This window comes from Hyla sarda, unplaced genomic scaffold (genome assembly GCF_029499605.1).
Source record: "Hyla sarda isolate aHylSar1 unplaced genomic scaffold, aHylSar1.hap1 scaffold_864, whole genome shotgun sequence".
NCBI classification, from domain to species: domain Eukaryota; kingdom Metazoa; phylum Chordata; class Amphibia; order Anura; family Hylidae; genus Hyla; species Hyla sarda.
Window position 1 is genome coordinate 104,584 of NW_026610892.1, and position 17,798 is coordinate 122,381.

Consider the following 17,798-nt stretch of genomic DNA (forward strand, 5'->3'; position numbering starts at 1 on the left):
GGGGTGTGGCGCGATATTGGGGAAGGGATGAGATTTTATATTTCTTTATAAGCATTAATCTTATTTTGTCAATTAGGAACATTCAGCACCCACCCGCTATCAAGGCAGCTGCCTATCATGTCATGCCCTACCTGCACAGGTGTGCTGGCTACTCAAATGATCCAATTAAGGAGGCCATTTAGTCAGCAGCAGCAGAAGTCCTGTGCCTGGACGCTCCAACAGCGGCCAGACACAAGCAGAAGCAGAAGCAGCAGAAGCAGCAGAAGCAGCAGCAGCACCACCTTTTGTTTTTTGGCTGCAGCAGCAGCAAGGCCCACAGGGCTGGCTAGCTGGCTAGCCAGCAAGCAGGTAGCAATGAAAGTAGGAATCTTTCTTTTTAACCCTGTAAGGGGGTGGTGCACTGTACCCGAAGATACTGCCATATCGGGTCAATGCATAGGGCGACGGAAGCAAGCTTCGAAATCGGCCCCCGTTCTCAAAAATCCATTTAATATATGGTCCCCAGATAGGGGACGTATCAGATATTAAACTGATAAGAACAGATACTACACTTGATCTTAGCCAAAAGGCCGAGAAGCGATAACCGTGAAAGGGGCGGGCCCAACAAGGTGCCCTTCATGGGCACTATCACTGCTTGCTGTCAGGGAGGCTGCCAGACAATTTTCCATGCACACTCTGGGCTGGGGGGCAGTCAACCACCAGTACACACAGCAGAACCTAAACCCATACCATTATTGCTAAGCAGCAAGACAGGGGCCCATTGCACTCCCACGGGGCCTTTTTAAATGCAATCCATAACCCGGATTTGCCAGGAACCCTTCTTACTCCTCCTACTTGCATGTGACACTGGGCTTAGGATCTGCATAGGAAACACACACACAAGCACACACCTACCTTTGTTGCCTGCAGATGCCTCCTTGGCTGTCCTCAAACGGTATCAAACCAACACCCACGGGAAGCTGTAAGCATAGAGGACATGCCTGCACCCCATTGGACTTACCTGTGTGGGTTAAACCCGGGTTATTTGACAACCTATGGCGGTGATGGTTCTGCTCAGGCAGAGCAGTGCTGATGCTCCTCATAAAGCTGTCGCTGCTGTGAAGGTTCTAGGTGACATCACAAATCCCTATGGTTACATACACAACAAAGCTGGGTTGTTGTTGTTTACACTCTGCAAGGCCTGTGGAAGTGAGTGACATCATAGCACTGTAGTTCTGAGGGTTCTAGATGGATGCAACAATCTCCTGTTGCTTCTATGAAGGCCATAATAGACGACATCACCAAACAGCTCCATAGTCACATACACAGCAAAGGAGAGATGTTGTTTACACCTAGTGATGTCAGTGGTATTGAGTGACATCACAGCACAGTGCTAAGGCTCCTGGGCCTGGACACAGCAGCGGCTGCAATATCTCAACAGAGAATACGTTTATATATATGTGTGTGTGTGCGCGTATATATATATATATATATATATATATATATATATATATTTCTCCGCCGAAATCACTTTTAAACCCATTTCCACCTTTTTTTCCCTTCTCTTCCTCTTACTTTTTTTTCACGTTTTTTTACGTTTTTCTCCTTTTCGCCTCTTTTCTGGGCGTATTATTCTTCTTTTTCTTCTTTTTTTTCGTCTAATGCATACCCCATCAGTGCAGCAATGCTTATTCAATACCGCCAGCAGATGGAGACACTGGGGGATAATTTTCTAAGGATTTATACTGATTTTTCCTGTCTGAATTTGTCGCACAGAAAGTTGCAGGCCAAATATGTGTGACATTTCTGCGACTTTAGCTTCTAGAGCATTTTTACAACATTATACATAGGTGCTGAATACATAAAAAGCGACTGTTCAGCGACAGACAAGTCGCATCGGCTGAAAGTAGGCCAGAATGTCAGTCCATGTTGGAGCAGGTTTAGATACAGTCTAAAGTATAGATCTCAAAGTCTGTGCACAGAATTTAGCAAGGGCCTCGCACCTTCTGATGCATCAGGTAGGTGCACAATAGCATAGCCTAACCCTCTGTACTTTGGTCTATATTGATGCGGGACATAGACAGCCAGCTGATGACCAATCCATTAGTGCAATGGATGGCTGGAAGCATTTGTCTTTGCCTTTGCAATACCACAGAAGCAATGCATGGTCAATGTACAGCAATGACACACCTGTGTGAACAGCCAGGAGACCCCCCCCCTCCCCCCCCCATGTTATGTTACATAGTTACATAGTTAGTACGGTCGAAAAAAGACATATGTCCATCAAGTTCAACCAGGGAATTAAGGGGTAGGGGTGTGGCGCGATATTGGGGAAGGGATGAGATTTTATATTTCTTCATAAGCATTAATCTTATTTTGTCAATTAGGAACATTCAGCACCCACCCGCTATCAAGGCAGCTGCCTATCATGTCATGCCCTACCTGCACAGGTGTGCTGGCTACTCAAATGATCCAATTAAGGAGGCCATTTAGTCAGCAGCAGCAGAAGTCCTGTGCCTGGACGCTCCAACAGCGGCCAGACACAAGCAGAAGCAGAAGCAGCAGAAGCAGCAGCAGCACCACCTTTTGTTTTTTGGCTGCAGCAGCAGCAAGGCCCACAGGGCTGGCTAGCTGGCTAGCCAGCAAGCAGGTAGCAATGAAAGTAGGAATCTTTCTTTTTAACCCTGTAAGGGGGTGGTGCACTGTACCCGAAGATACTGCCATATCGGGTCAATGCATAGGGCGACGGAAGCAAGCTTCGAAATCGGCCCCCGTTCTCAAAAATCCATTTAATATATGGTCCCCAGATAGGGGACGTATCAGATATTAAACTGATAAGAACAGATTTTTTTTTTTTTTTTTTTATCTAAAGCCGAGGAACGTGCTTTCGATTCACCCAAAGTGCAAGAAAAAGTGCAAACGTGTTACACTAAAAAAACGTGCACAAAGGATGCGGTCTATCGCAAGCCCTTCTCCGATAGGAGAGAGGCCCCCCAACAAACCTTACCCTTCGCCTCCGGACCAAAAGGTACCTGCGAGGTTCCAGGTTCGATGTCCCTTTTCGCCGAAGCTACTAGGGGACCACAAATGCTCCCGGCATCCCCCTTGGCGTTAGCCAAGGTATCTGCCCGCAGAGCCGATTACGGTAGGTACCCTGCCAAAGCAGGAGTACCCGGGGTGTTTGCAGGGAGGTGCGGAACCTAATGGCCACACACACCTCCCCTAGACCGCCAGGAGGGACACCCAGAAGGGCTACCGCATCCTGACCAATCCTGTGAACACACAACACGCAAAAAGTGACACAGTGAGACAAAAAAGAAATAAATAAGTGAATGTGTGCAGATATACTGCCCGGACATCCGGCCGGATCTATAAAAATTTCTCTGATCCTAGCCAGAAGGCCGGGAATCAAGAGGTGAGTGCCACAAGGTGAAGAGATTATGGTGCCCGTGCTTCAACTCAGTGAGTCTATCCTCCCAGTGAGTTTCGGCACCTCGGGGTCACCACTCCCCGAGGCACAAAAGTACCTCGGCTCTAGACCCTCTCAGCCTCATGGCGAGACCCGGAGGGAACAGGTCACATCGGGGCAGCCGTCGAGCTGATTCCTCAGAACCAGCCCCGGAAAGCCCTGGTACACCTGCATCCTCCATGCAGCACCCATCCCCACCAGCCCCATACCGGCGTTACTATCCACCGGCATGAAAAACTGATAAGAACAGATACTACACTTGATCTTAGCCAAAAGGCCGAGAAGCGATAACCGTGAAAGGGGCGGGCCCAACAAGGTGCCCTTCATGGGCACTATCACTGCTTGCTGTCAGGGAGGCTGCCAGACAATTTTCCATGCACACTCTGGGCTGGGGGGCAGTCAACCACCAGTACACACAGCAGAACCTAAACCCATACCATTATTGCTAAGCAGCAAGACAGGGGCCCATTGCACTCCCACGGGGCCTTTTTAAATGCAATCCATAACCCGGACTTGCCAGGAACCCTTCTTACTCCTCCTACTTGCATGTGACACTGGGCTTAGGATCTGCATAGGAAACACACACACAAGCACACACCTACCTTTGTTGCCTGCAGATGCCTCCTTGGCTGTCCCCAAACGGTATCAAACCAACACCCACGGGAAGCTGTAAGCATAGAGGACATGCCTGCACCCCATTGGACTTACCTGTGTGGGTTAAACCCGGGTTATTTGACAACCTATGGCGGTGATGGTTCTGCTCAGGCAGAGCAGTGCTGATGCTCCTCATAAAGCTGTCGCTGCTGTGAAGGTTCTAGGTGACATCACAAATCCCTATGGTTACATACACAACAAAGCTGGGTTGTTGTTGTTTACAGTCTGCAAGGCCTGTGGAAGTGAGTGACATCATAGCACTGTAGTTCTGAGGGTTCTAGATGGATGCAACAATCTCCTGTTGCTTCTATGAAGGCCATAATAGACGACATCACCAAACAGCTCCATAGTCACATACACAGCAAAGGAGAGATGTTGTTTACACCTAGTGATGTCAGTGGTATTGAGTGACATCACAGCACAGTGCTAAGGCTCCTGGGCCTGGACACAGCAGCGGCTGCAATATCTCAACGGAGAATACGTTTATATATATGTGTGTGTGTGCGCGTATATATATATATATATATATATATATATATATATATATATATATATATATATATTTCTCCGCCGAAATCACTTTTAAACCCATTTCCACCTTTTTTTCCCTTCTCTTCCTCTTACTTTTTTTTCACGTTTTTTTACGTTTTTCTCCTTTTCGCCTCTTTTCTGGGCGTATTATTCTTCTTTTTCTTCTTTTTTTTCGTCTAATGCATACCCCATCAGTGCAGCAATGCTTATTCAATACCGCCAGCAGATGGAGACACTGGGGGATAATTTTCTAAGGATTTATACTGATTTTTCCTGTCTGAATTTGTCGCACAGAAAGTTGCAGGCCAAATATGTGTGACATTTCTGCGACTTTAGCTTCTAGAGCATTTTTACAACATTATACATAGGTGCTGAATACATAAAAAGCGACTGTTCAGCGACAGACAAGTCGCATCGGCTGAAAGTAGGCCAGAATGTCAGTCCATGTTGGAGCAGGTTTAGATACAGTCTAAAGTATAGATCTCAAAGTCTGTGCACAGAATTTAGCAAGGGCCTCGCACCTTCTGATGCATCAGGTAGGTGCACAATAGCATAGCCTAACCCTCTGTACTTTGGTCTATATTGATGCGGGACATAGACAGCCAGCTGATGACCAATCCATTAGTGCAATGGATGGCTGGAAGCATTTGTCTTTGCCTTTGCAATACCACAGAAGCAATGCATGGTCAATGTACAGCAATGACACACCTGTGTGAACAGCCAGGAGACCCCCCCCCCCCCCCCCATGTTATGTTACATAGTTACATAGTTAGTACGGTCGAAAAAAGACATATGTCCATCAAGTTCAACCAGGGAATTAAGGGGTAGGGGTGTGGCGCGATATTGGGGAAGGGATGAGATTTTATATTTCTTCATAAGCATTAATCTTATTTTGTCAATTAGGAACATTCAGCACCCACCCGCTATCAAGGCAGCTGCCTATCATGTCATGCCCTACCTGCACAGGTGTGCTGGCTACTCAAATGATCCAATTAAGGAGGCCATTTAGTCAGCAGCAGCAGAAGTCCTGTGCCTGGACGCTCCAACAGCGGCCAGACACAAGCAGAAGCAGAAGCAGCAGAAGCAGCAGCAGCACCACCTTTTGTTTTTTGGCTGCAGCAGCAGCAAGGCCCACAGGGCTGGCTAGCTGGCTAGCCAGCAAGCAGGTAGCAATGAAAGTAGGAATCTTTCTTTTTAACCCTGTAAGGGGGTGGTGCACTGTACCCGAAGATACTGCCATATCGGGTCAATGCATAGGGCGACGGAAGCAAGCTTCGAAATCGGCCCCCGTTCTCAAAAATCCATTTAATATATGGTCCCCAGATAGGGGACGTATCAGATATTAAACTGATAAGAACAGATACTACACTTGATCTTAGCCAAAAGGCCGAGAAGCGATAACCGTGAAAGGGGCGGGCCCAACAAGGTGCCCTTCATGGGCACTATCACTGCTTGCTGTCAGGGAGGCTGCCAGACAATTTTCCATGCACACTCTGGGCTGGGGGGCAGTCAACCACCAGTACACACAGCAGAACCTAAACCCATACCATTATTGCTAAGCAGCAAGACAGGGGCCCATTGCACTCCCACGGGGCCTTTTTAAATGCAATCCATAACCCGGATTTGCCAGGAACCCTTCTTACTCCTCCTACTTGCATGTGACACTGGGCTTAGGATCTGCATAGGAAACACACACACAAGCACACACCTACCTTTGTTGCCTGCAGATGCCTCCTTGGCTGTCCCCAAACGGTATCAAACCAACACCCACGGGAAGCTGTAAGCATAGAGGACATGCCTGCACCCCATTGGACTTACCTGTGTGGGTTAAACCCGGGTTATTTGACAACCTATGGCGGTGATGGTTCTGCTCAGGCAGAGCAGTGCTGATGCTCCTCATAAAGCTGTCGCTGCTGTGAAGGTTCTAGGTGACATCACAAATCCCTATGGTTACATACACAACAAAGCTGGGTTGTTGTTGTTTACACTCTGCAAGGCCTGTGGAAGTGAGTGACATCATAGCACTGTAGTTCTGAGGGTTCTAGATGGATGCAACAATCTCCTGTTGCTTCTATGAAGGCCATAATAGACGACATCACCAAACAGCTCCATAGTCACATACACAGCAAAGGAGAGATGTTGTTTACACCTAGTGATGTCAGTGGTATTGTGTGACATCACAGCACAGTGCTAAGGCTCCTGGGCCTGGACACAGCAGCGGCTGCAATATTTCAACGGAGAATACGTTTATATATATGTGTGTGTGTGCGCGTATATATATATATATATATATATATATATATATATATATATTTCTCCGCCGAAATCACTTTTAAACCCATTTCCACCTTTTTTTCCCTTCTCTTCCTCTTACTTTTTTTTCACGTTTTTTTACGTTTTTCTCCTTTTCGCCTCTTTTCTGGGCGTATTATTCTTCTTTTTCTTCTTTTTTTCGTCTAATGCATACCCCATCAGTGCAGCAATGCTTATTCAATACCGCCAGCAGATGGAGACACTGGGGGATAATTTTCTAAGGATTTATACTGATTTTTCCTGTCTGAATTTGTCGCACAGAAAGTTGCAGGCCAAATATGTGTGACATTTCTGCGACTTTAGCTTCTAGAGCATTTTTACAACATTATACATAGGTGCTGAATACATAAAAAGCGACTGTTCAGCGACAGACAAGTCGCATCGGCTGAAAGTAGGCCAGAATGTCAGTCCATGTTGGAGCAGGTTTAGATACAGTCTAAAGTATAGATCTCAAAGTCTGTGCACAGAATTTAGCAAGGGCCTCGCACCTTCTGATGCATCAGGTAGGTGCACAATAGCATAGCCTAACCCTCTGTACTTTGGTCTATATTGATGCGGGACATAGACAGCCAGCTGATGACCAATCCATTAGTGCAATGGATGGCTGGAAGCATTTGTCTTTGCCTTTGCAATACCACAGAAGCAATGCATGGTCAATGTACAGCAATGACACACCTGTGTGAACAGCCAGGAGACCCCCCCCCCCCCCCCATGTTATGTTACATAGTTACATAGTTAGTACGGTCGAAAAAAGACATATGTCCATCAAGTTCAACCAGGGAATTAAGGGGTAGGGGTGTGGCGCGATATTGGGGAAGGGATGAGATTTTATATTTCTTCATAAGCATTAATCTTATTTTGTCAATTAGGAACATTCAGCACCCACCCGCTATCAAGGCAGCTGCCTATCATGTCATGCCCTACCTGCACAGGTGTGCTGGCTACTCAAATGATCCAATTAAGGAGGCCATTTAGTCAGCAGCAGCAGAAGTCCTGTGCCTGGACGCTCCAACAGCGGCCAGACACAAGCAGAAGCAGAAGCAGCAGAAGCAGCAGCAGCACCACCTTTTGTTTTTTGGCTGCAGCAGCAGCAAGGCCCACAGGGCTGGCTAGCTGGCTAGCCAGCAAGCAGGTAGCAATGAAAGTAGGAATCTTTCTTTTTAACCCTGTAAGGGGGTGGTGCACTGTACCCGAAGATTCTGCCATATCGGGTCAATGCATAGGGCGACGGAAGCAAGCTTCGAAATCGGCCCCCGTTCTCAAAAATCCATTTAATATATGGTCCCCAGATAGGGGACGTATCAGATATTAAACTGATAAGAACAGATACTACACTTGATCTTAGCCAAAAGGCCGAGAAGCGATAACCGTGAAAGGGGCGGGCCCAACAAGGTGCCCTTCATGGGCACTATCACTGCTTGCTGTCAGGGAGGCTGCCAGACAATTTTCCATGCACACTCTGGGCTGGGGGGCAGTCAACCACCAGTACACACAGCAGAACCTAAACCCATACCATTATTGCTAAGCAGCAAGACAGGGGCCCATTGCACTCCCACGGGGCCTTTTTAAATGCAATCCATAACCCGGATTTGCCAGGAACCCTTCTTACTCCTCCTACTTGCATGTGACACTGGGCTTAGGATCTGCATAGGAAACACACACACAAGCACACACCTACCTTTGTTGCCTGCAGATGCCTCCTTGGCTGTCCCCAAACGGTATCAAACCAACACCCACGGGAAGCTGTAAGCATAGAGGACATGCCTGCACCCCATTGGACTTACCTGTGTGGGTTAAACCCGGGTTATTTGACAACCTATGGCGGTGATGGTTCTGCTCAGGCAGAGCAGTGCTGATGCTCCTCATGAAGCTGTCGCTGCTGTGAAGGTTCTAGGTGACATCACAAATCCCTATGGTTACATACACAACAAAGCTGGGTTGTTGTTGTTTACACTCTGCAAGGCCTGTGGAAGTGAGTGACATCATAGCACTGTAGTTCTGAGGGTTCTAGATGGATGCAACAATCTCCTGTTGCTTCTATGAAGGCCATAATAGACGACATCACCAAACAGCTCCATAGTCACATACACAGCAAAGGAGAGATGTTGTTTACACCTAGTGATGTCAGTGGTATTGAGTGACATCACAGCACAGTGCTAAGGCTCCTGGGCCTGGACACAGCAGCGGCTGCAATATCTCAACGGAGAATACGTTTATATATATGTGTGTGTGTGCGCGTATATATATATATATATATATATATATATATATATATATATATTTCTCCGCCGAAATCACTTTTAAACCCATTTCCACCTTTTTTTCCCTTCTCTTCCTCTTACTTTTTTTTCACGTTTTTTTACGTTTTTCTCCTTTTCGCCTCTTTTCTGGGCGTATTATTCTTCTTTTTCTTCTTTTTTTTCGTCTAATGCATACCCCATCAGTGCAGCAATGCTTATTCAATACCGCCAGCAGATGGAGACACTGGGGGATAATTTTCTAAGGATTTATACTGATTTTTCCTGTCTGAATTTGTCGCACAGAAAGTTGCAGGCCAAATATGTGTGACATTTCTGCGACTTTAGCTTCTAGAGCATTTTTACAACATTATACATAGGTGCTGAATACATAAAAAGCGACTGTTCAGCGACAGACAAGTCGCATCGGCTGAAAGTAGGCCAGAATGTCAGTCCATGTTGGAGCAGGTTTAGATACAGTCTAAAGTATAGATCTCAAAGTCTGTGCACAGAATTTAGCAAGGGCCTCGCACCTTCTGATGCATCAGGTAGGTGCACAATAGCATAGCCTAACCCTCTGTACTTTGGTCTATATTGATGCGGGACATAGACAGCCAGCTGATGACCAATCCATTAGTGCAATGGATGGCTGGAAGCATTTGTCTTTGCCTTTGCAATACCACAGAAGCAATGCATGGTCAATGTACAGCAATGACACACCTGTGTGAACAGCCAGGAGACCCCCCCCCCCCCCCATGTTATGTTACATAGTTACATAGTTAGTACGGTCGAAAAAAGACATATGTCCATCAAGTTCAACCAGGGAATTAAGGGGTAGGGGTGTGGCGCGATATTGGGGAAGGGATGAGATTTTATATTTCTTCATAAGCATTAATCTTATTTTGTCAATTAGGAACATTCAGCACCCACCCGCTATCAAGGCAGCTGCCTATCATGTCATGCCCTACCTGCACAGGTGTGCTGGCTACTCAAATGATCCAATTAAGGAGGCCATTTAGTCAGCAGCAGCAGAAGTCCTGTGCCTGGACGCTCCAACAGCGGCCAGACACAAGCAGAAGCAGAAGCAGCAGAAGCAGCAGCAGCACCACCTTTTGTTTTTTGGCTGCAGCAGCAGCAAGGCCCACAGGGCTGGCTAGCTGGCTAGCCAGCAAGCAGGTAGCAATGAAAGTAGGAATCTTTCTTTTTAACCCTGTAAGGGGGTGGTGCACTGTACCCGAAGATACTGCCATATCGGGTCAATGCATAGGGCGACGGAAGCAAGCTTCGAAATCGGCCCCCGTTCTCAAAAATCCATTTAATATATGGTCCCCAGATAGGGGACGTATCAGATATTAAACTGATAAGAACAGATACTACACTTGATCTTAGCCAAAAGGCCGAGAAGCGATAACCGTGAAAGGGGCGGGCCCAACAAGGTGCCCTTCATGGGCACTATCACTGCTTGCTGTCAGGGAGGCTGCCAGACAATTTTCCATGCACACTCTGGGCTGGGGGGCAGTCAACCACCAGTACACACAGCAGAACCTAAACCCATACCATTATTGCTAAGCAGCAAGACAGGGGCCCATTGCACTCCCACGGGGCCTTTTTAAATGCAATCCATAACCCGGATTTGCCAGGAACCCTTCTTACTCCTCCTACTTGCATGTGACACTGGGCTTAGGATCTGCATAGGAAACACACACACAAGCACACACCTACCTTTGTTGCCTGCAGATGCCTCCTTGGCTGTCCCCAAACGGTATCAAACCAACACCCACGGGAAGCTGTAAGCATAGAGGACATGCCTGCACCCCATTGGACTTACCTGTGTGGGTTAAACCCGGGTTATTTGACAACCTATGGCGGTGATGGTTCTGCTCAGGCAGAGCAGTGCTGATGCTCCTCATAAAGCTGTCGCTGCTGTGAAGGTTCTAGGTGACATCACAAATCCCTATGGTTACATACACAACAAAGCTGGGTTGTTGTTGTTTACACTCTGCAAGGCCTGTGGAAGTGAGTGACATCATAGCACTGTAGTTCTGAGGGTTCTAGATGGATGCAACAATCTCCTGTTGCTTCTATGAAGGCCATAATAGACGACATCACCAAACAGCTCCATAGTCACATACACAGCAAAGGAGAGATGTTGTTTACACCTAGTGATGTCAGTGGTATTGAGTGACATCACAGCACAGTGCTAAGGCTCCTGGGCCTGGATACAGCAGCGGCTGCAATATCTCAACGGAGAATACGTTTATATATATGTGTGTGTGTGCGCGTATATATATATATATATATATATATATATATATATATATATATTTCTCCGCCGAAATCACTTTTAAACCCATTTCCACCTTTTTTTCCCTTCTCTTCCTCTTACTTTTTTTTCACGTTTTTTTACGTTTTTCTCCTTTTCGCCTCTTTTCTGGGCGTATTATTCTTCTTTTTCTTCTTTTTTTTCGTCTAATGCATACCCCATCAGTGCAGCAATGCTTATTCAATACCGCCAGCAGATGGAGACACTGGGGGATAATTTTCTAAGGATTTATACTGATTTTTCCTGTCTGAATTTGTCGCACAGAAAGTTGCAGGCCAAATATGTGTGACATTTCTGCGACTTTAGCTTCTAGAGCATTTTTACAACATTATACATAGGTGCTGAATACATAAAAAGCGACTGTTCAGCGACAGACAAGTCGCATCGGCTGAAAGTAGGCCAGAATGTCAGTCCATGTTGGAGCAGGTTTAGATACAGTCTAAAGTATAGATCTCAAAGTCTGTGCACAGAATTTAGCAAGGGCCTCGCACCTTCTGATGCATCAGGTAGGTGCACAATAGCATAGCCTAACCCTCTGTACTTTGGTCTATATTGATGCGGGACATAGACAGCCAGCTGATGACCAATCCATTAGTGCAATGGATGGCTGGAAGCATTTGTCTTTGCCTTTGCAATACCACAGAAGCAATGCATGGTCAATGTACAGCAATGACACACCTGTGTGAACAGCCAGGAGACCCCCCCCCCCCCATGTTATGTTACATAGTTACATAGTTAGTACGGTCGAAAAAAGACATATGTCCATCAAGTTCAACCAGGGAATTAAGGGGTAGGGGTGTGGCGCGATATTGGGGAAGGGATGAGATTTTATATTTCTTCATAAGCATTAATCTTATTTTGTCAATTAGGAACATTCAGCACCCACCCGCTATCAAGGCAGCTGCCTATCATGTCATGCCCTACCTGCACAGGTGTGCTGGCTACTCAAATGATCCAATTAAGGAGGCCATTTAGTCAGCAGCAGCAGAAGTCCTGTGCCTGGACGCTCCAACAGCGGCCAGACACAAGCAGAAGCAGAAGCAGCAGCAGCACCACCTTTTGTTTTTTGGCTGCAGCAGCAGCAAGGCCCACAGGGCTGGCTAGCTGGCTAGCCAGCAAGCAGGTAGCAATGAAAGTAGGAATCTTTCTTTTTAACCCTGTAAGGGGGTGGTGCACTGTACCCGAAGATACTGCCATATCGGGTCAATGCATAGGGCGACGGAAGCAAGCTTCGAAATCGGCCCCCGTTCTCAAAAATCCATTTAATATATGGTCCCCAGATAGGGGACGTATCAGATATTAAACTGATAAGAACAGATTTTTTTTTTTTTTTTTTTATCTAAAGCCGAGGAACGTGCTTTCGATTCACCCAAAGTGCAAGAAAAAGTGCAAACGTGTTACACTAAAAAAAAACGTGCACAAAGGATGCGGTCTATCGCAAGCCCTTCTCCGATAGGAGAGAGGCCCCCCAACAAACCTTACCCTTCACCTCCGGACCAAAAGGTACCTGCGAGGTTCCAGGTTCGATGTCCCTTTTCGCCGAAGCTACTAGGGGACCCCACAAATGCTCCCGGCATCCCCCTTGGCGTTGGCCAAGGTATCTGCCCGCAGAGCCGATTACGGTAGGTACCCTGCCAAAGCAGGAGTACCCGGGGTGTTTGCAGGGAGGTGCGGAACCTAATGGCCACACACACCTCCCCTAGACCGCCAGGAGGGACACCCAGAAGGGCTACCGCATCCTGACAAATCCTGTGAACACACAACACGCAAAAAGTGACACAGTGAGACAAAAAAGAAATAAATAAGTGAATGTGTGCAGATATACTGCCCGGACATCCGGCCGGATCTATAAAAATTTCTCTGATCCTAGCCAGAAGGCCGGGAATCAAGAGGTGAGTGCCACAAGGTGAAGAGATTATGGTGCCCGTGCTTCAACTCAGTGAGCCTATTCTCCCAGTGAGTTTCGGCACCTCGGGGTCACCACTCCCCGAGGCACAAAAGTACCTCGGCTCTAGACCCTCTCAGCCTCATGGCGAGACCCGGAGGGAACAGGTCACATCGGGGCAGCCGTCGAGCTGATTCCTCAGAACCAGCCCCGGAAAGCCCTGGTACACCTGCATCCTCCATGCAGCACCCATCCCCACCAGCATGAAAACTGATAAGAACAGATACTACACTTGATCTTAGCCAAAAGGCCGAGAAGCGATAACCGTGAAAGGGGCGGGCCCAACAAGGTGCCCTTCATGGGCACTATCACTGCTTGCTGTCAGGGAGGCTGCCAGACAATTTTCCATGCACACTCTGGGCTGGGGGGCAGTCAACCACCAGTACACACAGCAGAACCTAAACCCATACCATTATTGCTAAGCAGCAAGACAGGGGCCCATTGCACTCCCACGGGGCCTTTTTAAATGCAATCCATAACCCGGATTTGCCAGGAACCCTTCTTACTCCTCCTACTTGCATGTGACACTGGGCTTAGGATCTGCATAGGAAACACACACACAAGCACACACCTACCTTTGTTGCCTGCAGATGCCTCCTTGGCTGTCCCCAAACGGTATCAAACCAACACCCACGGGAAGCTGTAAGCATAGAGGACATGCCTGCACCCCATTGGACTTACCTGTGTGGGTTAAACCCGGGTTATTTGACAACCTATGGCGGTGATGGTTCTGCTCAGGCAGAGCAGTGCTGATGCTCCTCATAAAGCTGTCGCTGCTGTGAAGGTTCTAGGTGACATCACAAATCCCTATGGTTACATACACAACAAAGCTGGGTTGTTGTTGTTTACACTCTGCAAGGCCTGTGGAAGTGAGTGACATCATAGCACTGTAGTTCTGAGGGTTCTAGATGGATGCAACAATCTCCTGTTGCTTCTATGAAGGCCATAATAGACGACATCACCAAACAGCTCCATAGTCACATACACAGCAAAGGAGAGATGTTGTTTACACCTAGTGATGTCAGTGGTATTGAGTGACATCACAGCACAGTGCTAAGGCTCCTGGGCCTGGACACAGCAGCGGCTGCAATATCTCAACGGAGAATACGTTTATATATATGTGTGTGTGTGCGCGTATATATATATATATATATATATATATATATATATATATATATTTCTCCGCCGAAATCACTTTTAAACCCATTTCCACCTTTTTTTCCCTTCTCTTCCTCTTACTTTTTTTTCACGTTTTTTTACGTTTTTCTCCTTTTCGCCTCTTTTCTGGGCGTATTATTCTTCTTTTTCTTCTTTTTTTTCGTCTAATGCATACCCCATCAGTGCAGCAATGCTTATTCAATACCGCCAGCAGATGGAGACACTGGGGGATAATTTTCTATGGATTTATACTGATTTTTCCTGTCTGAATTTGTCGCACAGAAAGTTGCAGGCCAAATATGTGTGACATTTCTGCGACTTTAGCTTCTAGAGCATTTTTACAACATTATACATAGGTGCTGAATACATAAAAAGCGACTGTTCAGCGACAGACAAGTCGCATCGGCTGAAAGTAGGCCAGAATGTCAGTCCATGTTGGAGCAGGTTTAGATACAGTCTAAAGTATAGATCTCAAAGTCTGTGCACAGAATTTAGCAAGGGCCTCGCACCTTCTGATGCATCAGGTAGGTGCACAATAGCATAGCCTAACCCTCTGTACTTTGGTTTATATTGATACGGGACATAGACAGCCAGCTGATGACCAATCCATTAGTGCAATGGATGGCTGGAAGAATTTGTCTTTGCCTTTGCAATACCACAGAAGCAATGCATGGTCAATGTACAGCAATGACACACCTGTGTGAACAGCCAGGAGACCCCCCCCCCCCCATGTTATGTTACATAGTTACATAGTTAGTACGGTCGAAAAAAGACATATGTCCATCAAGTTCAACCAGGGAATTAAGGGGTAGGGGTGTGGCGCGATATTGGGGAAGGGATGAGATTTCATATTTCTTCATAAGCATTAATCTTATTTTGTCAATTAGGAACATTCAGCACCCACCCGCTATCAAGGCAGCTGCCTATCATGTCATGCCCTACCTGCACAGGTGTGCTGGCTACTCAAATGATCCAATTAAGGAGGCCATTTAGTCAGCAGCAGCAGAAGTCCTGTGCCTGGACGCTCCAACAGCGGCCAGACACAAGCAGAAGCAGAAGCAGCAGAAGCAGCAGCAGCACCACCTTTTGTTTTTTGGCTGCAGCAGCAGCAAGGCCCACAGGGCTGGCTAGCTGGCTAGCCAGCAAGCAGGTAGCAATGAAAGTAGGAATCTTTCTTTTTAACCCTGTAAGGGGGTGGTGCACTGTACCCGAAGATACTGCCATATCGGGTCAATGCATAGGGCGACGGAAGCAAGCTTCGAAATCGGCCCCCGTTCTCAAAAATCCATTTAATATATGGTCCCCAGATAGGGGACGTATCAGATATTGAACTGATAAGAACAGATACTACACTTGATCTTAGCCAAAAGGCCGAGAAGCGATAACCGTGAAAGGGGCGGGCCCAACAAGGTGCCCTTCATGGGCACTATCACTGCTTGCTGTCAGGAAGGCTGCCAGACAATTTTCCATGCACACTCTGGGCTGGGGGGCAGTCAACCACCAGTACACACAGCAGAACCTAAACCCATACCATTATTGCTAAGCAGCAAGACAGGGGCCCATTGCACTCCCACGGGGCCTTTTTAAATGCAATCCATAACCCGGATTTGCCAGGAACCCTTCTTACTCCTCCTACTTGCATGTGACACTGGGCTTAGGATCTGCATAGGAAACACACACACAAGCACACACCTACCTTTGTTGCCTGCAGATGCCTCCTTGGCTGTCCCCAAACGGTATCAAACCAACACCCACGGGAAGCTGTAAGCATAGAGGACATGCCTGCACCCCATTGGACTTACCTGTGTGGGTTAAACCCGGGTTATTTGACAACCTATGGCGGTGATGGTTCTGCTCAGGCAGAGCAGTGCTGATGCTCCTCATAAAGCTGTCGCTGCTGTGAAGGTTCTAGGTGACATCACAAATCCCTATGGTTACATACACAACAAAGCTGGGTTGTTGTTGTTTACACTCTGCAAGGCCTGTGGAAGTGAGTGACATCATAGCACTGTAGTTCTGAGGGTTCTAGATGGATGCAACAATCTCCTGTTGCTTCTATGAAGGCCATAATAGACGACATCACCAAACAGCTCCATAGTCACATACACAGCAAAGGAGAGATGTTGTTTACACCTAGTGATGTCAGTGGTATTGAGTGACATCACAGCACAGTGCTAAGGCTCCTGGGCCTGGACACAGCAGCGGCTGCAATATCTCAACGGAGAATACGTTTATATATATGTGTGTGTGTGCGCATATATATATATATATATATATATATATATATATATATATATATATTCTCCGCCGAAATCACTTTTAAACCCATTTCCACCTTTTTTTCCCTTCTCTTCCTCTTACTTTTTTTTCACGTTTTTTTACGTTTTTCTCCTTTTCGCCTCTTTTCTGGGCGTATTATTCTTCTTTTTCTTCTTTTTTTTCGTCTAATGCATACCCCATCAGTGCAGCAATGCTTATTCAATACCGCCAGCAGATGGAGACACTGGGGGATAATTTTCTAAGGATTTATACTGATTTTTCCTGTCTGAATTTGTCGCACAGAAAGTTGCAGGCCAAATATGTGTGACATTTCTGCGACTTTAGCTTCTAGAGCATTTTTACAACATTATACATAGGTGCTGAATACATAAAAAGCGACTGTTCAGCGACAGACAAGTCGCATCGGCTGAAAGTAGGCCAGAATGTCAGTCCATGTTGGAGCAGGTTTAGATACAGTCTAAAGTATAGATCTCAAAGTCTGTGCACAGAATTTAGCAAGGGCCTCGCACCTTCTGATGCATCAGGTAGGTGCACAATAGCATAGCCTAACCCTCTGTACTTTGGTCTATATTGATGCGGGACATAGACAGCCAGCTGATGACCAATCCATTAGTGCAATGGATGGCTGGAAGCATTTGTCTTTGCCTTTGCAATACCACAGAAGCAATGCATGGTCAATGTACAGCAATGACACACCTGTGTGAACAGCCAGGAGACCCCCCCCCCCCCCCATGTTATGTTACATAGTTATATAGTTAGTACGGTCGAAAAAAGACATATGTCCATCAAGTTCAACCAGGGAATTAAGGGGTAGGGGTGTGGCGCGATATTGGGGAAGGGATGAGATTTTATATTTCTTCATAAGCATTAATCTTATTTTGTCAATTAGGAACATTCAGCACCCACCCG

The 17,798-nt window shown here is 46.7% G+C and overlaps 8 non-coding genes and 1 pseudogene across 8 annotated transcripts; all 9 read right to left on the bottom strand.

Annotated features, from left to right (window-relative positions):
* Positions 1-390: 390 nt before the first annotated feature.
* Positions 391-581, bottom strand: LOC130348062 (U2 spliceosomal RNA). The gene has a single exon (XR_008885858.1). It is a non-coding gene; the product is annotated as a U2 spliceosomal RNA (small nuclear RNA).
* A 2,090-nt stretch (positions 582-2,671) lies between these two features.
* On the bottom strand, positions 2,672-2,856 carry LOC130348032 (U2 spliceosomal RNA). Its single transcript, XR_008885837.1, has one exon. It is a non-coding gene; the product is annotated as a U2 spliceosomal RNA (small nuclear RNA).
* Positions 2,857-3,549: 693 nt separating this feature from the next.
* Positions 3,550-3,737, bottom strand: LOC130348043 (U2 spliceosomal RNA). Its single transcript, XR_008885841.1, has one exon. It is a non-coding gene; the product is annotated as a U2 spliceosomal RNA (small nuclear RNA).
* Positions 3,738-5,841: 2,104 nt separating this feature from the next.
* LOC130348063 (U2 spliceosomal RNA) lies at positions 5,842-6,032 on the bottom strand. The gene has a single exon (XR_008885859.1). It is a non-coding gene; the product is annotated as a U2 spliceosomal RNA (small nuclear RNA).
* Positions 6,033-8,120: 2,088 nt separating this feature from the next.
* Positions 8,121-8,311, bottom strand: LOC130348082 (U2 spliceosomal RNA). The gene has a single exon (XR_008885877.1). It is a non-coding gene; the product is annotated as a U2 spliceosomal RNA (small nuclear RNA).
* Positions 8,312-10,401: 2,090 nt separating this feature from the next.
* On the bottom strand, positions 10,402-10,592 carry LOC130348064 (U2 spliceosomal RNA). Its single transcript, XR_008885860.1, has one exon. It is a non-coding gene; the product is annotated as a U2 spliceosomal RNA (small nuclear RNA).
* Positions 10,593-12,671: 2,079 nt separating this feature from the next.
* Positions 12,672-12,856, bottom strand: LOC130348033 (U2 spliceosomal RNA). The gene has a single exon (XR_008885838.1). It is a non-coding gene; the product is annotated as a U2 spliceosomal RNA (small nuclear RNA).
* A 697-nt stretch (positions 12,857-13,553) lies between these two features.
* LOC130348041 (U2 spliceosomal RNA) lies at positions 13,554-13,713 on the bottom strand (annotated as a pseudogene).
* A 2,088-nt stretch (positions 13,714-15,801) lies between these two features.
* Positions 15,802-15,992, bottom strand: LOC130348085 (U2 spliceosomal RNA). Its single transcript, XR_008885879.1, has one exon. It is a non-coding gene; the product is annotated as a U2 spliceosomal RNA (small nuclear RNA).
* Positions 15,993-17,798: the final 1,806 nt, after the last annotated feature.